The 23,333-nt window shown below is 42.8% G+C and overlaps 1 protein-coding gene across 8 annotated transcripts in view; it reads right to left on the reverse strand.

Moving 5' to 3' along the window:
• The window catches only part of SOCS6 (suppressor of cytokine signaling 6), a 42,859-nt gene that overhangs the window by 13,900 nt on the left and 5,626 nt on the right, over positions 1-23,333 (reverse strand). Inside the window, exons 1-2 of one of the 8 annotated variants that reach the window (XM_030552660.1) lie at positions 8,079-8,095; positions 7,403-7,563 (exon numbers count right to left, since the gene is read on the reverse strand). The exons of 5 other annotated variants lie outside the window; for them this stretch is intronic. The gene's annotated coding sequence lies outside the window, so the exon portion shown is untranslated. Of the gene's footprint in view, positions 1-3,146; positions 3,170-7,402; positions 7,564-8,078; positions 8,096-23,333 lie in introns of those variants that run through there. 2 more of the 8 variants (XM_030552662.1, XM_030552663.1) reach the window with 2 other exon arrangements.

A 23,333-nucleotide genomic window follows, 5' to 3' on the forward strand; every position in this document is an offset into this window, starting at 1 on the left:
ACGGGAAGTATGGGATAGCTATGGAATAGCTACCCACAGTGCAACGCTCCGGAAATCGACGCTAGCCTCGGACCATGGACGCACACCGCCGAATTAATGTGCTTAGTGTGGCCATGTGCACTCGACTTTATACAATCTGTTTTACAAAACCGGTTTATATAAAATCGGACTAATCCCCTAGTGTAGACGTACCCAAACTGTCTCATAGCCCAACAGCGGATTACTCTGTCAGGCTGCATGTGGCCTGCATGCCATAGGTTGCCCATCACTGGGTTAATGGCTTATTTAGCCTTTCTGCCCTGCCCCACCCATAAATTAGGCACAGGTCTGCCTCATCAACTCCAATCTGCTATGCCTGATTGGAGCTGCTGTGACTCAGGGTTTCATACTTAGCATTCTGTAACAAGTACTTAAAATGTTTAATGTAGAGAGTAATGTCCATGTCCACACTAGACACTACAAAATAAAAAATTCTAGGTGGGGAAGATTACAAACTGCACATCAAGCTTCAGTTTTTTCACTATGTCACAAGCACTTTGGAGATGCTGCTATGTTTTCTTTTTACTAAATTTGGACTACATTCCTGGGTCAAAGGTGAAAAAATCTGCTTTCAATTAAGCCATTTTAATCTGAATACTTCATGTTGATGCTCTGACACCTTCTGAAAACAAAGAAACACAACAGACCTGTTTCGGACTGGTCTCAGCACAGTTTTAAATTGTGCCAGAGCCCATCCTCTCTCCTTGCTTTTCTTTGGAGCTCTGCTGCTCAGCATGGGCCTTGTAGCTCAGCATAGGAAGTGCACAAACACACTTTCACATGCAAGATGGAGAAAGGTAAAAGCATTTCAGAGGCCCTTATGGACTTGGTGATATAGATAATTCACATCTTACACTTTCACAGTTTAACAGTAATTCAGGCTCTTTCTTGTCTAACAATAAATAAATAAAGACCTACCTATGCCCTGAACTTTCATTATTATGCACCAACCATTTAAACCTTCAAAACTTTTATAAAATGTCTAACAAAGGAAAAAAGTTTTCTGTCTCACATGAGTCTAACAAAGTCCCTTTTCCCAATGGCAAACAAACCACATTCGGGTACAGCATACTCTTCTCTAGCTTCAAACACAAAATAGCTAGTCCCATCTGTTCTACAATTCTTTTTACCAGAGATGTATAAAGCATAGATGGAAAAACTACCCATCAATAATAATGCTTTATCAGCATATACAGCAAATCTGGTAACCATTATCAATCCTTAGAATAGCAGAAGTAAGGTTCATCTTTGCTAACAGAAAAGGAGGAGGAAAACCATATTAATAGAAAAAACCCTTGAAAGTTTCTGTATCACTAACAGTGCAATCAGTTGTACACAAAATGACGACAGAATGCAAAACCATTTAAGCTGATGCCAGAGTGCAGAGTTGGGACCTGACGACTGGTCCTATCCTCAGGCAGCATCACCTTGCTTGCTAGTCTTTTGCCTCCAATAAGGAGGCCAATTTGTAGCCAGACCCAATACTTCTACCAGGTAACTGGATTGGCCAGCAGGCAGCTGAAAATGCAGACCTGCAATGGGCTGAAACAGGCCCTTTCCCTACTTCACCCACCACTGCCTGCAGGGACTCCCGTATCTTTCCCCATCTGTTTGGTTACTGTTCAAAGTAATACCTAGGTATCTTTTTTCTTTGTATTTGAAGTTTTGAATTTTTTCACACAACTGCATTAGCTGAGTTGTTCAGGTATTCCTCTTTTTCTTTCGTATGGCTTGGGTAGGTAGCAATGACTACAAATTTATATCTAAGTTTGATAGCAAATTGTCCTTCAGCCCCCTGGCAAAAGAAAGACAGGGACACTCAGATATGATGTTGTTTGTTTGTGCCTGGTATGGCAGTTCTAAGATTCTGTTGCTCCCCTCTCCTTTTTTTACTGCTGTTAGGACAATGTTTCCTTTAGGTATTATCTTATTAAAGCTATTTTAATAAAAGTTACAGACACTTGGCTAGAATTACTTAACATGGTATGTCTTCATAGCTAAGGGCAGTATACTTTTAAAATATATTTTATTACAATGAAATAAAGGGTCTTCAGCAGTTTCTAAAACTATTTATTTGGGGAGCAAAAAGTCTACTACAAATTTATGTAATGAAAATGAAAGGGAGAATAAAAAAGATATTTGTAAAACCATAAAAGGACGTATGCTTCTCTAAATTAGGACAGTCTCTGCAAAAAGAAAACACATAGAAGTATCAACAAATGCTTTTAGTCCTGGAGAGCTGGAACACTTGTTGAAAAGGGCATAACCCAATCAGTCATCCACATGAAAGTACTGCCAAAGAATTTTAGACAACAGAGTTTGTCTTTGAAATCCCGAAGCATTTCAAAAAGTAATTTTAGAAACACAGTACAACTGTTTAAGGTGTACACTGAAAGGCTAGAAGCAATAAAATAAAGCACTTTCTCAAAGCAATTTCCTGGCCAGCATTAGTCTAATCATTCTTCTCCTAATATGACTCCAATAACATCACCTCCAGCAGCAATTTTCAAGCCTTTCCCTAAAAAGGGAAAGAAAACTGGCTGGAGAGTAACTGCAGTTGAATGCTCGTACACCATTAAAATGCTACTCCAATTTTCATGTTGGTACTGCAGTTAGTTTTTATTTTATACTGTACTGATTTTGATTAATATTTCTGTAACAAATGAACACAGTAACATTATTCATGGTTCCTGAGTTGAAATATGCACCAATCACAGAGAACACAAGTGCATATGATGTGTAGCCAACTCAACAAGACTACACCAAACTCGTAGCACGAATGATATCTAGAAGAACAACCTCCACTCCAATGGCCACATAAAAAATTGAATATGGTCAAATTCCTATACTGATTTCCGATTATTGCTAGCTATGGAATAAAAAGCCAGTGCCATAATCAAAAATAACCCACAGAACATACTCTACTCAGACTTGTCTACACTAGCAACCTATGTCAATATAACTATGTAGCTCAGGGGAGTAGAAAATCCACACCCCTGATCGACGAAGTTATACCAACCTAACTCCCGGTGTAGACAGTGCTATGTTGATGGGAAGGCTTATCTCATCTACATAGCTACCGCCTCTCAGGGAGGTGGAGTACCTACCTTGACAGGAGAAGTCCTCCTGTCGGCATAAGTAGTGTCTTCACTGAAGCTACAGCGGCACACCTGCATCAGTGCAGCTGTACCGCTATAGCATTTTAAGTGTTGATAAGCCCTCAGTTAATTTGGTCTGAATCTGAAGAGAGCGTAGAGGGCTAGGAAGAAACAAGAGAAAGTAATGGTACCATATCATTTTACACTAAAGATTATGTGAACATCAGATTTAGAAATATACCATAATTTTACTTTGTGATAGCCAACTAGATTTATTGTTGGTGTAAACTGGTAATGAGGAAAAACTGAAGGTGACTTATCGAAAAATTCTAGGACCAACCACATATCACTTTTTACCCCCCTTTTGTGTAGCCAAAATGAGGTTTCTAAAATTTGTATGTACTATTTATGTGGAGATATGCATTTTTATTGCTCAATTTGTGTAAGTTGTATTTTTCCATTTCTTAATACTTGAAAAAGTAATAATCCAGATTCACAAACTGATGTAGTTTGTAATGGACAGACTGATATATGCATTATTCCTACCAAATATAGCTCTAAAGGGGTAGTGCAGCAGAACCTCCACTTAGACAACAAGTTGTAAGAAGAGATGGTGATCTCAAAATCAAAACTGAAGCAAGCAGAGCTGTAACTAGGCATTTTAACACCCTGGGTGAGCAAGCATATTTGCACAGGGTTTATTTTTTAGGTGATATGAGTTAGGATATTATAGAGTAATGATAATGCATTTATTTTTGTGTATCAGTACAGTATGTAGACAATAAAAGCTACCATACGATTTTTTCAGGTGCCGCATTCATTTTCACACAGTCCCACATCCCTACAGTATCCTCCCCATGCCTAAATGTGGAGACAGAAGAAAGTATATGGCAGTAACTGTGAAATCAGATTATGCTGTGCTTCAGTGTGAGACAATGTTAATGGCATGGTTATAGTGGCTAGATGGACATATCACTGAGGTGATGGCCCCGGTCTCGTACAGAAGGGTTTCAGGAACAGACTGGCTAGGTTACAGCCCAGAGTACTACAAGCACAGGTCACAGCGGACATGCTTCTTCACCAGTGCATATCTTACCAGCAGCCCCAGTCCAGATCTGCACTCAGTGCAGATTTCCCTATTGGTCTCTTCACCTGTACAATAAATGCCCTGTATTTTTTATCTACCTAGGCACAGCTGAAAATTGTCCCTAGCCCAAAATTAGAGGCCTTTTAAAAGAAAAGCCAAGATGCATTCACCACTGTGGGCCAGTCTGCCCTGAAGGTGTCAATTCCCTGATGTGCCAATACACCTTGCTGACCGGCTAATGGTGGATTATAACAATGATTCAGAGGGAGGCTCCTTATTCTTTTCTCTGTAACAATGACTAAATTAGGCTGCAGCAGCAAGAAGTAAGGGTAGGTCACAGTAACAGGAAAACACAGAATGAGGCGGGAGCACAGTGTGTTTTTTACTCCTACTGAGTGTTGACTAAAAAAGGATGTTTTACTTTTGCAATGTTTACTTTCTTTGGCTATGTCTACACCTGCACTTTTGTTGGTAAAACTTCTGTCAGTCAGAGGTGTGGAAAAAAAAACCTTGCTACCCAGGGTTTTCAGAATCCCCAACAGGGGCAACTTAACTATTTTACTTTAGGCGGTGTTAACAGGAACTCAGCAATTCTGTCTGATAAGATCCATGCAACTAAGAGTGCTCTATTTAAAACTGCAGTTTATTAGATTTTTAAGCACAAACAAACAAATAGGTTTAAAACATCCCAGATAATTACCAAATATCTGGAATGGTATTGAGTAATTAACAGCAGGTTCACAGTGGCCAGCTGCTCACTTACAGGGGAGAAATGGTGTCAGGAAAAACATCTTTTAAAATGGCTTCAGAGGACTGTTTTAAAGTACATTTTATTAGATAATTTTTTATAACTAACTTTTATAAAACACATGGGTCATAATAAACTTTACTGCATTATTATTTTTTTAATTTTTAATAAACTTTTACTATTAAAAACGTCTGGACTCAAGGAGTTTTAACCACCAAGGTTTTTAGTTTCAACTGTTTGCTTGTTTGTCCCCTCCTCCCATTCTGATTAGCAGAAACTGCCAGCTAAATATAGCCTTGCTTTTAAAAGCCTGTCTCTAAATTAAACCTTAATTATGTGGTGTTTTATTTTATTAATTTACGGTGGCCAAATGCATATAAATATGGTTACAATTAACTCAATTACATTTTGAGCTACACACATCCCTTAAATCCAGGGCAACACTCTGACTGACTTAAGTTCCACCGACAAAAACACCAGTATGGCCAGTGCTATGTTAGCAGGCAACACTCTCCCACCCTCTTGTTGGGGATGGCTTAATTATGCTGACAAGGAGACCTCCCACCAGAACAAAGCAACTACACGGGAGACCTTACAGTGGTATAGCTGCAGCGGTACAGCTGTGCCACTGTAAGGTCTGAAGTGTAGACACAGCCTTTGTTTCTACTGTTGCTTCCTCTAGCTGTAAATCACAAGCAGCCCAGGACATGTCTGAACACCTCCTCCTAAACATGGAAGTACCTCTACTCTCCACCCCCTATTTTAGCAAACAGGACAGATGGCTCATCCTATTGGGGTAACTATTACCCTAGTGTTACCCTCCTGCCCCTCCCTTTTCCAGGGTTTTGCCCCGTCACCAACTGGCAGCTCCTCCCTGGCCAACTTTGCTCCTCGCCCCCTCTCTTGCCTCTGCCTCCAGCTGTCAACACACACACCCCCAACACAGTCAATTTCCACTCCCTGCTCAGACCTGCCCATCACCTCCCTCCCCCTGATTTGCCTCCTTTAACCTTTTTAATCCCCAGCAAGGGCAGCAGCTTCAGCAGATGTTACTGAGAAATGAGCAGTAGGAGCCAAGCCAGCACTCAGTGCCCTGCCTGCCTGCTGCCCTGCCAGGGTCCTAGTGCCGGGAATCCTGCTCTAGCCAGGGTCACTGGGTCCGTAATCCTGTGGGGATGGGGGGGCCTAAGAGCCCTAGCCTCCAACTGGACACTTCTGGGCCCAATTCTGGGGGCAGGTGGGGAGGCTGACATTACTGGGCCTGATCCTGTGTACTGCCCCATTTTTGCGCCCTGTGCGGCAGCTGCGCCCCTCCAGTTACAGTCCTGGAAGCAACAGTGTGAGAACGGTCCACAATGCCATGCTACTGTGAAGAGAACACAAAACTGTCATTGTTCCTCACCACTTTCAGATTGAACTTGATGCCAGAAAGGTGAGAAAGATACTGTATGTTTTTTACATTGCTTCTCTCTCTCAGTTAAAAGCTGAATTGTGTTTAAAAAATAATTATGCACTGCCTGGCCAGGGTGTACAACCTGAAAATGAAAACTTGTTTTCCGTTTCAGTTTTGTTGTAACTGCCACCAAACAGCACTTATGCTGTACTTTGAGGGAGCACAGACATTATTAGTCATGTCTATACCTCAAAGTAAAGAGGTCTTACTGGCTAAGAGGAAAGAAAGGAGGAATTTAACGATGGTACAGCTTAGGTGAGCTGTCAAGTACCATTTATGAGAAAATCAAGTCAGAAAACCAGCTTTCATTTTAACGACTGCCGCTTGGACATCCTACTCAGGAAAGCTAACACAACACTTTAAGTGCAAGTTAACAACCTGACTATCATGCAGTAAGTGCTTCTGTTTCACTTTCCCAGACTTGGTTTTTATCATCTGACAATGACTTCCCTAATCTATTGTATATAGAGATGAGCTGGCCCTGATACTAAAAATGGTTCCACTGGGTGTAGAGGTTCATCCCCATGCCACCAGTTGCAAGATCGGAATCTTAATTAGTTTATCCCCACACATATTTAATGAAACCAGATTCCATACATTGCAGTGGCTTGTTTTTTTATTTATTTGGGTGATGCATTCAGCAAAAGCAGCTCTAGGTATTTTGCCGCCCCAAGCACTGCAGGCAGGCTGCCTTCGGCGGTTTGTCTGCAGGAGGTCCCCAGTCCCACGGATTCGGCGGCAGCCTGCCGGAGGTCTGCCGAAGTCGCAGGACCAACGGACCCTCCGCAGGCATGCCGCCGAAGGAGGCCTGCTTGCCACCTTCGCGGCAAGTGGCAGAGTGCCCCCTGTGGCGTGCCGCCCCAGGCACACGCTTGGCATGCTGGTGCCTGGAGCCGCCCCTGGCATTCAGTCTTGATAATTATGGTTAATGGTCCAGACAAATCAATGAGATTGTTCACAGAAGTAAAGTTACTCACATTCTAAATATTTACAAGATCAACTCTTAATGGAATGAACTGTGAACCTAGAGCTGCATCCACATAGCTGAACTTCAGTGAGCATGCAGGGGCCCAATGAAGTTAACAGAGCTCCACATGCAGTCAAGGATCAGTAGCAACAGGGACTGAATTCACAGGTTCTGCATAGAGAAACACATTATTTTCAAAATGTCAGAAAAAATATGGTCTTTGTAGCAGTATCCCAACAAAATCAATACAGAGGAGAAATTATGTTTTTCTTCATGCACTACTCAAAAGCTTTGATACCTGTTATCTACTAAAATAACCAAAGTAAAGAATACAGAATGAAGTTACAACAAGAAATGATCCATTCCATTTAGGTAGTAGCTATACAGACCATGCAAACACTCATACTTATGTTGCACATGTGTGTCACTGTCCAAGAGTCTGAAACAAGTTTGCAAACTGATACGTGAGGGCAACTAGAGTCAGAATGAGTTAAACAGGAAAAGAAAAAAATATATATGTACAAGTTAGTTTCCCCAGTGCGTAGATTACATTCAGATTCTATAATCAGAGGATTTGTACTTTATTTTAATTAGAGCTTATTTTCTCCTATCATACTTTCTTGAAGCATGAATTGAACCCCAATCTACTACTGCTGCAGAGATCTTGTACACACATACCTATCTACCTACCAGACTGCCTCAGTTCCTGCTGATTAACTTCAATATTTAATTGACCCCTTCAATAAGTAAATGAAAATTATGTGGATTTCCTTATGCCTTTATGAGCACAACAAGCACGTTGCCTTGATAAAAAAAGAAAAGTAGAAGATCTTACATACCCATCTGTATAAAACACACAAACACACACACACACACACACACAAAGAATTTTAGAAGCAGAGGAAGTAGAAGCTGAAAGGTAACATTCCTCAGATTTGTAGAGAGCAATAAAAAGGAGATCCAATCTGGGGATTTTTCCACAAAATGACCAAAAGGATGGCAAGAAAACCCGTTGCCTACCATTATCTAAAAATATTTGTCATCTTAAAGTAAGGCAAAGGTTAAGAAAAGTTATAAAGTTGGATAGAGAACCACACCTACTTAAGGATTCAGATAGTTTAACAACTTTGTATTTTTGTGAAACTAGCTGGTACCTCCTACTGTCTCTAGGTTAACTGAAAACACTAAAAGAGTAGAAACACTAAGGGCTTGTCTACACTTACCAGAGGATCGATGCACGGCGATAGATGTATTGGTGGTCAATTTAGCGGGTCTAGTGAAGACCCGCTAAATCGACCACAGATCGCTCTTCCGTCGACTCCTATATGCCACCTGAACGAGAAGAGCAAGGGGAGTCGACGGGAAAGCGTCTCCTGCAACATAACACAGTGTGTACCCCGTGGTAAGTAGATCTAAGTAAGTTGACTTCAGCTATGTTATTTACGTAGCTGAAGTTGTGTAACTTTACAACACTTGCTTCTCAAACTGCTATATAATGTCAAAAAAGGAGTTGATTTGTAGCTACAGTCTTTGAGATCATGATAGTTTATGGAGTTCCATAACATAACAAGCAATTTTTTTTTAAATGTAGCTAATTTAGAAAGGGGCGGTATGGGGACAAAATGTGGGAAGATACTTTATTCTCATTCATTACATAAAACTTCATATAAATTACCCACAACATTAGAAACGTACATCATTTTATATCAACCTGACTTGCAGTTTTTTAGAGAATTTTATTCCTAAAATGATTACTGTTAAAGTAATCTTAACATTATGGGATCTTATTTTGAAATTTTCAGTGCATCGCCTTAATTAAAAAATTATTATTAACTATTCAAAGCAAAAATACATGACTATGAACTTCTTGCTGACCTGTAAAACCCTTGCTTCACATTTACTATTCAAAACATCAACATACTGAGTAAAAATCAGTTTACTTTCTTTATCTACATTGTGTAATACCTATACAAATTGCAAACAAACTACATTAAAAAAACATTCAGGTTGCAAAGTCAAGAACTCAAAAGTTGGGAAATACCAGAATTAAGGTTGTCTGAAAAAGCCTTCCTCCAGGACCCCTGCCTGAGAGACTCAAGTGACTTCAACTTGGACTACTCACATGCTTAAAGTTATGCATGTACTACGGTCTCAATACAGCAAGGTATACAAGAGAACCAAAACTGATGTACTCAGGGCCTTGATCCTGCAATGAGTTCCATACAGGACAACTACTGTGCCTGTGTAGTTTATTGTAGGATTAAGTACTTTGGCAACTCTAGGATGCAGAACAAGGCTACAAAACACATTTCTGGCACTTACATTTTCCATGCCTGGTCTCTGCCTGATAGAGAAAGAAGCAAAGTTTGAGCAAAGTTCTTTCAGCTCTTTGAATTTTGGAGAAGTGTGTGTGGGACAGGGGAAGGGAAGAGAATTTTTCTTTTTTTAAGACTATATTGAAAGGTTAAGTATGAGAGATGAAACTGTAGTTACTCCTGAGGACATTCTGCACCAAAAAATTAAAAATTCTGCTCACAATTGCGCAAATTTTATTTGTCAAATGTGGAGGCTCAAGCATGGCACTGGGGAGCACAGGCCTCTGGCTGCACGGAGGAGGGAGATCACTGTGAAGCTCCTTCTCACCCCCAAGGCACAGACTCAGTAATGAGGCTACATCCAACCCTGACACAGCACAATGACAGGGCATGCCCTAGAAACACCCCAGAGCCCTGCCCCTCAGTGCCAGGTGCACCAACTCAGCAAGGCAGGATCCAAGTCTGGAGGGTTCCAGGTGTGGGTTGAGAGGATTCTGTGCGGGGCAATCTGGATGTAGGTGGCTCAGTGGGGGATCCAGGTACAGGGGGAGATCTAGATGCACAGGGGCTTGTTGGGGAGTTCTGGGCGCAACAGTAAAGGGACTCTGCAGGGAGTCCAGGTGAAGGTGGTTGGGGCTCAGCAAGCGGGGAGTCTAGGTGTGGGGGGATAGAGCTCGACAGGGAGGTCTTTGTGTTGGACTCAGCAGGGGGTCTAGATGCTGGAGGAGTGGGGCTCAGTGGGGTGGGGATCCAGGTGCAGCTGGTTGGGGCTTGGTAGGGTGGGGTGCGGGAGGCTCATTGAGGTGGTCCAGTTGCAGGAGGAGTGGGGCTCATCAGATGGGGTTCTAGGTGTGAGGCTTGGCGGGAGGGTCTGGTTATGAGGGGGGTCTGGATGCATGGGGGTTGGGCAGATGGGGGAGTAGCTCCTTGTACAGTAATCCCTCCCCCTACAGCTGAGGAGCGATAGTTGCAGGAACCATGAAGGCAGGGGGGGGGAGAAGAGAGTTTGCAGAGCTTCCTACAAGCCAGAGGAGAAATCTGGGGGTCGGTCTAACATGGCCCTGGTTGCTGTGCAGAAGAGGAAGTCCCGTCCTCCCGAGCCCAGACGGGACTGGCATCTGAACCTGGCGCACGATAGGAACCACCAGCCGGGTCTTCCCCAGTCCCGTCCCCTGCCCCACAGTGATTTACCTCCCTGCCGACTGCCCTGGGCACCTGAAACATATTGCTGGGGAGGGTCACATGATTGCTCGTGACTTCCCTTTCCTTTCCCATCAGAAAATCATTTTTCTGTGAGGAAGCAAAGAAATCTGTACAGGACATAAATTCTGCACATGCACAGAGATACAGAATGCCCCCAGGAGTTGTTAGTGAGGATTAGTGGTTTTACTTAGATAGAAAACACAGCAGAAAAGTATGATAGGACATGGTCAACTTGAAATCTATTCAGTTTTATAAAAGGAGTTAAAAGTAATGTCAGACACTTGCACCCCAAGTTTCTCCCTATCAATTCACATTATCCCATCCCTTTACACATTTATCTCCCTTATACGGCTTTGTTTGAGATCCACAGAAACAAAAGTGGAAATGAAGGCATCGCTAGGGTCTATCTATGTAGAACAGGTTGAAGGATCAGTATCTGACTATCCGGGGAAACAGTGAAAATGACTATACCCAACATATTGTCAAATACAATAACTCCTCACTTAACATCGTCCCAGTTAACCTTGTTTCATGCTGGAAACAACGTTGAACATGCTCATTTAAAACCTTGTGCAAAGCTCCTTTATAATGTAGTTTGGCAGCCACCTGCAGAAAAAGCAGCCCGTTGGAGCTAGCTGGTGGAGACTTGGAACCAGGATGGACCAGCAGCCCCCCATCAGCTCCCCTAAGTACCCTGTGCAGCAGCAGCCCAGCAGGCTATCTGCTCACTGCCATGTGCTAATCCTGCCCTCTGCCTTGGAGCTGCTCCCGGGAGCCTCTTGTTTGCTGTACCAGGAGGGAGAAGGGAGGTGGAAGAGGGGTGCTAATGTTAGGGTGTTCCCCTCCCCCAGCTCCTGTACTCCATCTCCACAAAGCAGGGCGCCACACGATAGCGCTCAGGATGGAGAGAGCTGGCTAGCAGCAGCTGCTGTCACAACTTGCTGATCTACTTAAAAAGGCAGTGTACTTAGAGTGGGGTCAGCGTACTTAAAGGGGCAATGCACATCTCTCGCTCACACATACAGTGTATGTCTCTGTCTCTCCCTCTCCCTTCCTCACACACACACACACGGTGAAAATGACTATACCCAACATACTGTCAAATACAGTAACTTCTCACTTAACATCGTGTGTGTTGTTTCCAGCATGAAACAAGGTTAACTGGGACGCTGTTAAGTGAGGAGTTACTGTATTTGACAGTATGTTGGGTATAGTCATTTTCACTGTGTGTGTGAGAGAGAGATGGGGAGAGGAAGAGGGAGAGGGAGAGACAGAGACACACACTGTATGTTTCCAGCATGAAACAAGGTTAACTGGGACGATGTTAAGTGTGTCTTAACATCGTCCCAGTTAATCTTGTTTCATGCTGGAAACATACAGTGTGTGTCTGTGTCTTTCTCCCTGCATTTCTGCTGCCTTATAGAGTGTGAGGCTACATTAACAACGTGCTAACCCTTGAGGGCTCAGCCAAGTGCTAGTTCATCATTTAACACAGTGGTTCTCAAAGGCCATCACATCCCTCAGCCCACGCCGCTTCCTGCAGCCCCCATTGGCCTGGAGCGGTGAACCGCAGCCAGTGGAAGCTGCGATCGACTGAACTTGTGGATGCAGCAGGTAAACAAACCGGCCCGGCCCGCCAGGTGCTCTCTCTGAACAAGTGATGGACCGGCTTTGAGAACCACTGATTTAACAGTAAGGCATTCCCTGGGAAATATCCCACTCTCTTCCACCCTCTGACTCCACAACCTAAACCAAGCTTCACAATCAACATTACTGGGTAGGTATTAAATTGTTTAAAATTTATACTGTGTGTACATAGCATGTACATCAGAGGGTGGCCCTTGAGCTCCTGACCAGGGAAGCTAACCCCCCGGCCCATCCCCTACTGCCCCCCCTCCCCTGCAGCTACACCGCCGCAAGCAGCGCTCTGGATAGCGGGGCTGCATGCTCCTGGAGGGCAGCATGGCAGCGTGTCTGGCTCTGGCTGAGCAGTGGCATGGTAAGGGGGCTGAGCCAGGGGGTTGGATAAGGGGCAGGGAGCCCCGGGGGGCAGTCAGGGGACAGAGAGCGAGGGGGCTGGATGGGGCAGAGGTTCTGGGGGTGGTCAGGGAACTGGGGGTGGGAGGGGGATTGGATAAGCGTGGGAGTCCCGGAGAACCTGTCAGGGGTATGGATGGAGGTTGGCGCAGTCAGGGGAGAAGGGGGGGGAGTGGAGTCCTGGGACAGTGGTTAGGGTCGGGGAGTCCCAGGAGGGGGCGGTCAGGGGACAAGGAGCGAGGGGGAGTGGGTTGGATGGGTCAAGGGTTCTGAGGGGGGCAGTCAGGGGATGGGAAGTGGAAGGGGGCCAGGCTGTTTGGAGAGGCACAGCCTTCCCCACCCGCTCCTCCATACAGTTTTGCTACCCCGATGTAGCCCTTAGGCCAAAATGTTTGCCCAATATATATATATATAGAGAGAGAGTATATAGTCTTTTGTCCGGCGAAAAAAAATTCCCTGGAACCTAACTCCCCTTATTTACATTAATTCTTGTGGGGAAACTGGATTTGTTAAACATTATTTCGCTTAAAGGAGAATTTTTCATGAGCATAACTACAACGTTAAACAAGGAGTTACTGTATAGAGTAAACAAAACTGAAAAGAGAATATTCTTCTCCCTAATTTCTTAAAATTAAAGAATTATTTCATGTTGCTCGTAACAGTAGATACAATTATCACAAAGAAATATTTTCTCTAATTACCAGTCTTTTTAAGCCTAAAACATGCACTTGGACAGATGTACTACATACATATACACAACTAGTTAACGGCCCTAGCAATTCTACCTGCATTGAACTCAATGGAAGCAGGATTTTGGCCCCAAGGCCTTGATCCTGTAAACATTTCTGCATGTACTTAACAGTCCCACGGGACTGCTAACAGGGTATAAAGTTGGGCATATGCATAAATCTTTGCAGGACTGGAACCTTAGATATGAATAACTATATATAAAATGTGTAGTCCTAGTGCTGTTTACATGATTACATAGTTCTGTAGTCCTTATTTGGAGGATTGGATATTAAGCATTAACTGGTTGAAGAAATTTGCAGTATAAGATATGCACAAATCTAAAAAGATGATAAGCTTCAGAGTAATGAGCTTACAACTTTGCAAGTCAAATAGTTGCAGAGCAAGGAGTCTACAAGCTCTGCTGCAGAAGCCAATGGAACTTGACAGCTTGAAGCAAAAACTGTCTCAGATTTTTTTCCATTTCCCATCATTCTTAAAAAAGAGCAGCACCACCTTCGAAAAGTAAAGACTTGGTGGGACAAATCTCATGATTGAAATATTGGTATAAAGGAGTATACCTTGTTCAGGAAGGACAGATGGGGAGGAAAGGGAGGAGCTGTAGCATTTTACAGCTTTGAGGTTCACAGGGAGGTAAGAGACAGACCAGCTGAAAGTCTCTGGGTAAAGATAAAAGGGGGGGAAAACAGGAATGACATCATGGCAGGAGTCTACTATAGACCACCAAATCAGGAAGAGGGGTTGGATGTGGCATTTCTAGAACAAACAACAGTAACAGTCATAACACAAGACCGGATAGTAAAAGGGGACTTAAAACTACAGAGGACAACTACTGGAAAAGTAATATAGCAAAACATAAAATTTCCAGTAAGTTTTTAGACTATATTGAGGACAACTCTTTGTTTCAGAAAGTGGAGAAAGTAACAAGGGAGACAGCCATTTGTGATGTGATTGTGACCAACAGGGTGTAACTGGTTGCTAATATGAAGGCAATTTGAATGAAAGTGATCCTGACATGATAAATTTCATTATTCTAAAGAAAGGAAGGAGAGCAGCAGAATAATGACAATGGACTTCAAGAAAAGCAGACTAATAAATTCAGAGAACCGATAGGCGAGGTCCCATTGGAAGTAAATCTAAGGGAAACAGAAGTACAGAAGAGCTGGCAGTTTATTAAGGAGACAATATTAAAAGCACAAGTGCAAACTACCCTTATGCAAATATAAGGGGATTACTAAAACTCAGTGGGGGTGTTTTGGTGGGCTATCTCCCAGTACCAAAAGGAAGGGGAAGGGTCAATGGAAATCAGGACCCTGAGACTGACAGTCCCGAGGAACCATGGGGAAGAGGCCAATGCTCCAGGTCAGCCTGACTGACAGGGTGGGCAGGCTAATTAGGGAGTCAGGAGTCCTCCGTGTGAGCTGGAATTGCCTAGGTTAGAGACAGTGGGGCCAAGCTAAGGAGAAAGCAAGGTCCCAAGCTGAGTGGGGGAGCAGAGCTGTGCTGGGGCCAGAAAAGCACCCCAGGAAGCAGGTCAGCGCTGGGAGCATAGTCACAAAAGCAGCGCACAGAGCAGATCTGTGCTGGGAGGAGAGCTGCAGCAACCAGAGCCAGGGCTTGTCTACATCAGAAAGTTGCAGCGCTGGTGAGGGAGTTACAGCGCTGCAACTTAGGAGGTGTACACATCTGCAGGGCACCACCAGCGCTGCAACTCCCTGTTTGCAGCACTGGCCGTACTCCCGTTTTGTCTCGGGTGTAGAGGATCCAGCGCTGGTGATCCAGCGCTGGTAATCAAGTATAGACACTTACCAGCGCTTTTCTTGACCTCCGTGGAATAAGCAGGTATCCCAGCATACCTGAGGAAGCCTCTGGTAATCAAGCTGGTCTCCTTTCCCGGTTTGCTCTCGCGTTCCCCGAACCCCGAGCAAGCAGGTCTCCTTCCCTGCGGTTTGCAGGGTGGTTCGGGGAACGCGAGAGCAAACCGCGGCGAAGCTGGTCTCCTTTCCCGGTTTGCTCTCTCGTTCCCCGAACCCCCGAGCAAGCAGGTCTCCTTCCCTGCGGTTTGCAGGGTGGTTCGGGGAACGCGAGAGCAAACCGCGGCGAAGCTGGTCTCCTTTCTCGGTTTGCTCTCGCGTTCCCCGAACCCCCCTTGAAGCCGCCCAACAGCGCTGCAGTGTGGCCACATCTAACACCACTTGCAGCGCTGGTTGCTGTAAGTGTGGCCACTCTGCAGCGCTGGCCCTATACAGCTGTACTAATACAGCTGTAACAACCAGCGCTGCAAAATTTTAGATGTAGACATGGCCCCAGAGGGGCCAGAGAACCAGCCCAGGGAGCTGGAGGCATAGCAGCAGTCATGCTGAGATAAAGTGGTGGAGCTGGAGCTGAGGCAAAGTGGAGCTGGAGCAGTCCAGAGCCGAGTGCGGTGAGCAGCTGTGGAAAGCAAGACCCTGGGTCATGGGCCCAGTGCAGGGAGATGCCCCCAGCCAAGATGCATTGCAGGCCAGACTTGGAGGGGGATCGTAACCCGGACGGAGCGGAGCCAACGCTGGGAAGAAGAGTCCTGACACTTAGAACCTGAGTGTGTGTGGCCATGGCCAGAGCAAGTATCCAACCTGCAGCATCCCTGCAGCACAGCCAGGGCCTGAGAAAGAGGCCTGGGACTCGTGAGGAACAGACTGAGGTTACCTTACATTCCAGAGGCTGCTGTTTGTGATGTCCCCGTGCCACTGAGTGGGGTTATGTGTTTTCCTTTAATCCTTCCCATTTTTGCCTTATGTTTTTTAAAATTGATTGCTGTTTAATAAATTGTATTGTTTGAACTGTATGTAATGATCAGTGGGTCAGGGAAGCATCCAGTGCAGAGAAAGCACCCCAGAGTGGGGACCACCCTACCCTCCGCCGTAAGTGACCACAACATGGTTGGGGGTCAAGCCCCCAGGAATCCTGGGCCCAGCCTTGTTGGTGTTACAAGGACTCTGCCACACTGGAGAGTGGAAGGGGAGCCTCCAAGGTCAAGCAGGCCCCTGGGCAAAGGAAGTGGGAGCGAGGACTCAGATCCTTTCACTAGCCCACTTCACTGGGGTAGTGTATAAGCCAAGAAAGTTCCCCACAACAGCAGGACCATTCCCCTGCTTACACAAAGGAAAGATAAGAAGCATAATAAGAGGCAAATAAGGCTCCATCAGGAGCTCTTTAATGACCTGAAAATCAAAAAGGGATCTGCAAAAGTGGAAACATGGATGAATTGCTAAGAAGGAATATAAAAGAATAGTGCAAGCATGTAGGGACAAAATTAGAAAGGAAAAGGCACAAAATTAATTAAACATACCAAAGGACATAAAAGGCAAGAAGAAGAGATTCTTTAAATACACTAGGAAGTCCCCAACTCAATCAGTAACTGATTAAAAGACAGGAAACAAAGGATAGGTATAAATGGTCAGTTTTCAGAATGGAGTCAGGTACATAGCAGTGTCCCCTAGGAATCTGTACTGGGATCAGAGCTGTTCAACATAATCATAAATGATCTGGAAAAAGGGGTAAATAGTGAGGCGGCCAAGTCTGAGAATGATACAAAATTACTCAAGATAGTTAAGTCCAAAACAGAATGGCAAGAGTTACAAAGGGATCTCACAAAACTAGGAGAATGGGCAACGAAATGGAGGATGAAATTCTATGTTGATAAATTCAAAGTAACACATATTGGAAAACATAATACCAATTATACATATAAAATGGGGTCTAAATTAGCTATTTGCCACTCGAGAAAGAGATCTTGGAGTCATTGCGGATAGTTCTCTGAAAACATCCACTCAATATGCAGCCGCAGTCAAAAAAGCAAACAGAATGTTGGTAATCATTAAAAAAGGGATAGATAAGAAGACAGAAATTATCATATTGCCTCTATATAAATGCCTGGTATGCCCAAATCTTCAATACTGTGTGCAGATGTGATTGCCCCATCTCAAGAAAGATAGATTGGAATTGGAAAAGATTCAGAAAAGTGAAACAAAAATGATTGGGGTACAGAACGGCTGCCATATGAGGAGAGATTAATAAGACTGGGCTTTTCAGCTTGGAAAAGAGACAACTAAGAGGGAATATGATAGAGGGCTATAAAATCATGACTGGTACGGAGAAAGTAAATAAGGAAGTGTTGTTATTTACTCCTTCTCATAACACAAGAACTGGGGGCCACCAAATGAAATTAATAGACAGCAGGTTTAAAACAAAAGCAAGTATTGACAACACACTGTCAACCTGTGAAACTCCTTGCCAGAAGATGTTGTGAAGGCCAACGCTATAACAGAGTTCAAAAAATAACTAGATAAATTCATGAAGGATAGGTTCACCAATGGCTATTAGCCAAGATGGACAGGGATGGTGTCCCTAGCCTCTGTTTGCCAGAAGCTGAGAATGAGCAGCAGGGGATGGATCACTTGATGATTACCTGTTCTGTTCATTCCCTCTGGGGCACCTGGCATTGGCCACTGTTGGGAGACAGGATGCTGGGCTAGATGGTCCGTCCCAGTATGGCCGTTTTTAAGTTATGTTTAAAAATATACAAATATAAAATAAAGAAGACTCCTGCCGTCATCCCTCAGCCAACAACGTCCCAGAAATAAGAAAACAATCAAGTATTTTAAGGCCTTTATTAGATTAGCACAATTACAACTACTCACAATCACAAGATTTAAGCTCTCCCACAAAATCCAGCAAGGGGGGAGGCCTTCCAGGGTGCATCTGAAGAAGTGGCGTTTCACCCACGAAACCTTATGCCCAAATAAATCTGTTAGTCTTTAAGGTGCCACCAGACTCCTTGTTGCTAAAGGTCAACAGATTCAGGCTATTTTGGAACAGAAGGGAAACTGAGTACTCAGTTCCAAAGCCAGCATGCCCTGCCAGGAGCTTTTACACCTAAGGGACACCAGCTCAGCTACTCCCACTGACCACAGCTAAGGCAGTGTGGCATGGGGAGAGAGATATTCTCGGATAGGCAAATCTCATATTATTTTTGGAGTACAATTTAAAAAAAAACTCTCATTCCCCAGTGTCCGTCTTGACAACTATTCATACTCTTGCTGTACCTCAAATCCACTTGACCTAATGTTACACTTTCCTTGTTCATCATATCCATTCATGCCACCTCTCCTAATTTGACAGACTACTTTTAAACGACTGTAAAGTATGTAAAAGGCAGATTTCTAATAATGAAAGAGATTGTAAAGTCTTGCTAGGACAGATAAAAAACCACACTCGGCCAAGGAAAGAATTAGCTAATGTGTGTCTTGGAGATACAGCCCTACTCCAGATCAATTGCCAACAATATCAAGCCTGGAGGGAAGGCTCTCCAGTTAGTGGGAATAAAACAAGAAAGCAGGCTTCAGAGCTGGACTGTCCTGCCACAAGGATCTTCAGAGTAACCAGAAAGAGGGTGCGTTTTGATCCTACTCAAGGACTGTGCTTTAGAGCATGGAAAGTAACCTACTCAACACACTCCTACAAACTTCTATTATTCACATACAACATTAAACATGAAAATCACTTGAAGTAATTAAAAATAAATCAATTAGAGAAAAATTAAAAAGTACAAGTTGCAAAAAGTACAAGTCTGTTTGGAGTATCACTAGCAGCAGCTTTGTGGGCCGAAACAGCAAACAATGTATAATTTTAAAGAATCAGATCATCAGCTAGTGGTAACAAAGGTAAGCACTTTGGATGCATTCTGAGTCATAAAATCAATCAGTTAATCTAGATACCGTATGCTGTCACTGCCACTCTGCCCTCCTCCCTCAAAAAAAAAATCACCCTAAAATGTGAGCATCTAATCCCTATACAAGCCTTCTGACTGATGAGCTTCTTGCAGCATCATGTGACTTAAACAATGGAAATAAAGCTTTTTACTATGTATTGTGTTAGCGGGCAGGAAAAAGTATTACATATATACATGGTTTTCATACCAATATTAGTATTAGTTTCCAGTGACACTGTCATTTTCCAATGTTTATATTTTTGTAACAACATGTAGAAAACATACTGAAATATCTATTACTCACACCTGCAATGTCAAAGGCAAAGTGGATCTCATCCAAAATTACTTTATTGCAGGTCACAATAAATAACCATCACTGTGACAAGAACATAAACACAGTAATAAACCTGAAGTTTTCTAAAAATGTCTGACCATTACATTTAACATATTACAGAAATGAAGGAAGTTAAATCAAAATACATAAACTGTATAAAGTTATTATGGAAGCAATATTCAGAGGGGAGTGTGTTACAGCCAACAAATGGGTTCACTGTGCATCCCAAACTGGGTGATACTTGGACATTTCAGGATTGTTTTTATATTCCTTCAGAGAAAGTTAAATATTGTATCTGTTAAATGGATCAAAAATCCTTACAAAACAAATAACTAAAAATCTAATTTTATTTGCAGGCTCACTCTGTAATAAAAATGTGAAAGCCACTTAGGAACAACTTTTTAGACTTTACATAACAAATGATTTGCCCATATAGCTATACTAGCAGAGCCTCCAGTGCAGATGCAGCGTATGCCAACAGGAGTTTTTCTATAGGTATAGTAATACACCTCCCCAAATGACATTATTTATGCTGAGAGAAGTACACTTCTATTGGCATAATTGTGTCTACACTGGCGTTTTAGCCAGCATAGCCATGTCAACTGGAGGAATGTTGTTTTTTTTCCCCACACTGATGACTGACATAGTTATGCCAACCAAACTTTGTAGTCTAAACCTGGCCTTACATAAGATGTGGCTTACATTCTTGCCCTTACATCTTTTACCCATTTGGCTTGGGTAAAGGGTCAGAAAATGGTGGTGAATGGTTAAGAACCAGCAGGAATTTGTACAGGTGCAGGGCACTAATGAATCCTGTTGAAGTCACCTAGAATTGCAGGTGCTCAGCAGCTTTGTAGCAGGGATGACTTTTATTTAGGTGCTTAAACTTGAATTTAGGAGCCTAATTGCAGGCAGCCAGGTTTGCAACTGTTAGTCTGTTTGATTTTGTTGGTTTCCACCACACCACCAGTGTAATTCTATCGCCTAATAAAGGACAACATGACTGGAAGGAAGAATGCTCTAATCCAGGGGTAGGCAACCTATGGTACGCGTGCCAAAGGCGGAACATGAGCTCATTTTCAGTGGCACTCAGACTGCCCGGGTCCTGGCGACCAGTCCGGGGGCTCTGCATTTTGAAGTAATTTTAAATTAAGGTTTTAAAAATGTTTAAGAAGCTTTTTTACTTTACATCCAACAATAGTTTAGCTATATATTATAGACTTATAGGAAGAGATCTTCTAAAAACGTTAAAATGTATTACTGGCACACAAAAACTTAAATCAGACTGAATAAATGAAGACTCCGCACATCACTTCTGAAAGGCTGCCGACGCCTGATCTAATCTAAAACACGATGGCTAGCAATGAGCAATGCCCTCCCCAGAAATTTCCAGAAGTTCTTTCCTCCCCTTATCCTGATGTGAGCAGAGGAATTCTCTTCATTCCCAAAGACAGAACCAGCTGCTGCACGAACTCTCAGTCTGTTCAGCAGCAGTCACTGGGTCCCTCTTCACAGCAGAAGCAGCACTAGAGAATTGCTTACAGTCACTTTTTTTTTTTTGAGCAAAAATAATGGTATGTAGGAGGATTAAATGTACAAAGGCAAACAATATTGCTGTGTCATGTCTACCTCAGCATCTGTAATGACAGGCAAATAGCAAATCAGCAGCAACTAGCAGTGGAGGAATATTTTAAAATGACGTTGATTGAATCAAGTTACTTAAAAGCAAGTCTCCCCTCCCTACTTTTATAGCTCAGGATTGTAAACCCTGCTTCTGCCTCACCTTCACCCCGAATGCCTGAATAGCAATATATGATGTAGTCAAACAAGTTCACAAGTAATGCTAACACAGTCCTAAATCAACCCAGAAAAGCTAGAATCCTGGGTTTAAACTGCATGGAGTTGTATACACTTGTAATCTTTTGGAATGGTGTATAACCACACAGCCTTTCTAACACTTAGCTGCTCTAGGGATTTCCACCCCTCCATGAAACAAGGTATTTCCATCTAAGTGTAATGAACAATTCCATAACAACAGAATTGTGAAAAATACAGCTCCTGGAATTCACTGGATTATAGGCAATTTTGTAAAAATTCTTCAGAACATTTGACATAGAAAAAGAAGGATTTAATATTACCAGAATAAAGTAATATTTTGGATTACATACTGTACTGAGTCTCCTGAAGGCACAATACAGAATGTGCAGCAGATCAGGGAGAGGTAATGGGGAAAAGGTAGCTTTAAATGGCACTGGGTATACATTAGTGATACCAGGGGCTATTCTAATTCACAGTAATCTCTTGATGGCTAATCCCACAGCCCAGAATCACCCATATTACTCTGTGCTATGGCCTCTACTGCAGGGCTTACAAGAATGACAGCATAGGTTGTGTCTGCACAGAAGTAATTCTCCCTGGGGTCCCTTGCAGCATAGTTCTGTCCTCTGTATTACGACAGTGACAAATAGGCACTCGATCAAAAGGCATAATCTGTCCCTTTTTTATTTTCCAGAATTTAAGCCTAGTTCTCAGAATTAAATTACTAGACCAGACTGTGCATAATGTGATGTCTCATGATACATCTTTATATTATTAATACTTTAGTATTATTACACAGATTGTCCTCTTTTTCCAGCATTGGTGAATCCACATCCAAGGTAGAGTGTATCTATACACCTCAAAACCAGAAAAATATTGACAGACTGGAGGTTACAGCAAGACAAGCAACTAAAAGGTGGAAGAAAAAGACTGAGGGGACTGATTTATGAATAAAGTAAAGATTACAAAAACAGGAGCAGAAAACAAGTTGGTAGGAATGAACTTTTAGCAAATACCTGAAAAAGCAAGCAAAGAGATAACTAAGAGTATTGGGATAAAATTAAACCCAGGAATACATAGTTTAAATATCAGGAAGATGGTTCCAGCAGTAAGCTCTATTAAACTGTGAAATAATCACTCAAATAAAATAGTGGAATTAATCTAGTCACTTACAACTGGACAAACCACTAGAGACTATCTAGTAAAATATAATCCTATACTTCAAAGGTATTAGCAAGCTGATCTAATAGAATTTAAAGATGGAATCTGACATCCACCAACTTTGCAGAAAGCGATATCTTAAAAATATACTGCACTTAGTATGTGTTCTATGCATTTTCAAAATTATGGCCCTAATCTCATGCTTGGATATGTGAAGATGGATCCCTATACTCACAGGAAGACATCTCTGATTTCAATCACACTCTGAATTATAAGGGTTTGACTGAATGGATCCAATAGCAAGATCAGGGTGTAAGATACAGAAGCATACAGAGATAGCATCAAAAACACTTAAATCTCCACATTTTTTCTACCTTGTTAAAAGTTAAGACATGGTATTAGAGAAATATTTTGCTATTTTCTCCCCTTTCTTTACTTTCCATATTTGATAACACTTTGTGTATAGGCAGTTTTCACTTTTTGTGGGTCTTTCACACACAGCAACAGAGAAGAGAGACTTTTTTAAAGTGTGACTGTAAAAACACCAAAATGCCAGGGAAACGAAGTAGGTGAG

This window comes from Gopherus evgoodei, chromosome 2 (assembly GCF_007399415.2).
Source record: "Gopherus evgoodei ecotype Sinaloan lineage chromosome 2, rGopEvg1_v1.p, whole genome shotgun sequence".
NCBI classification, from domain to species: Eukaryota; Metazoa; Chordata; order Testudines; family Testudinidae; genus Gopherus; species Gopherus evgoodei.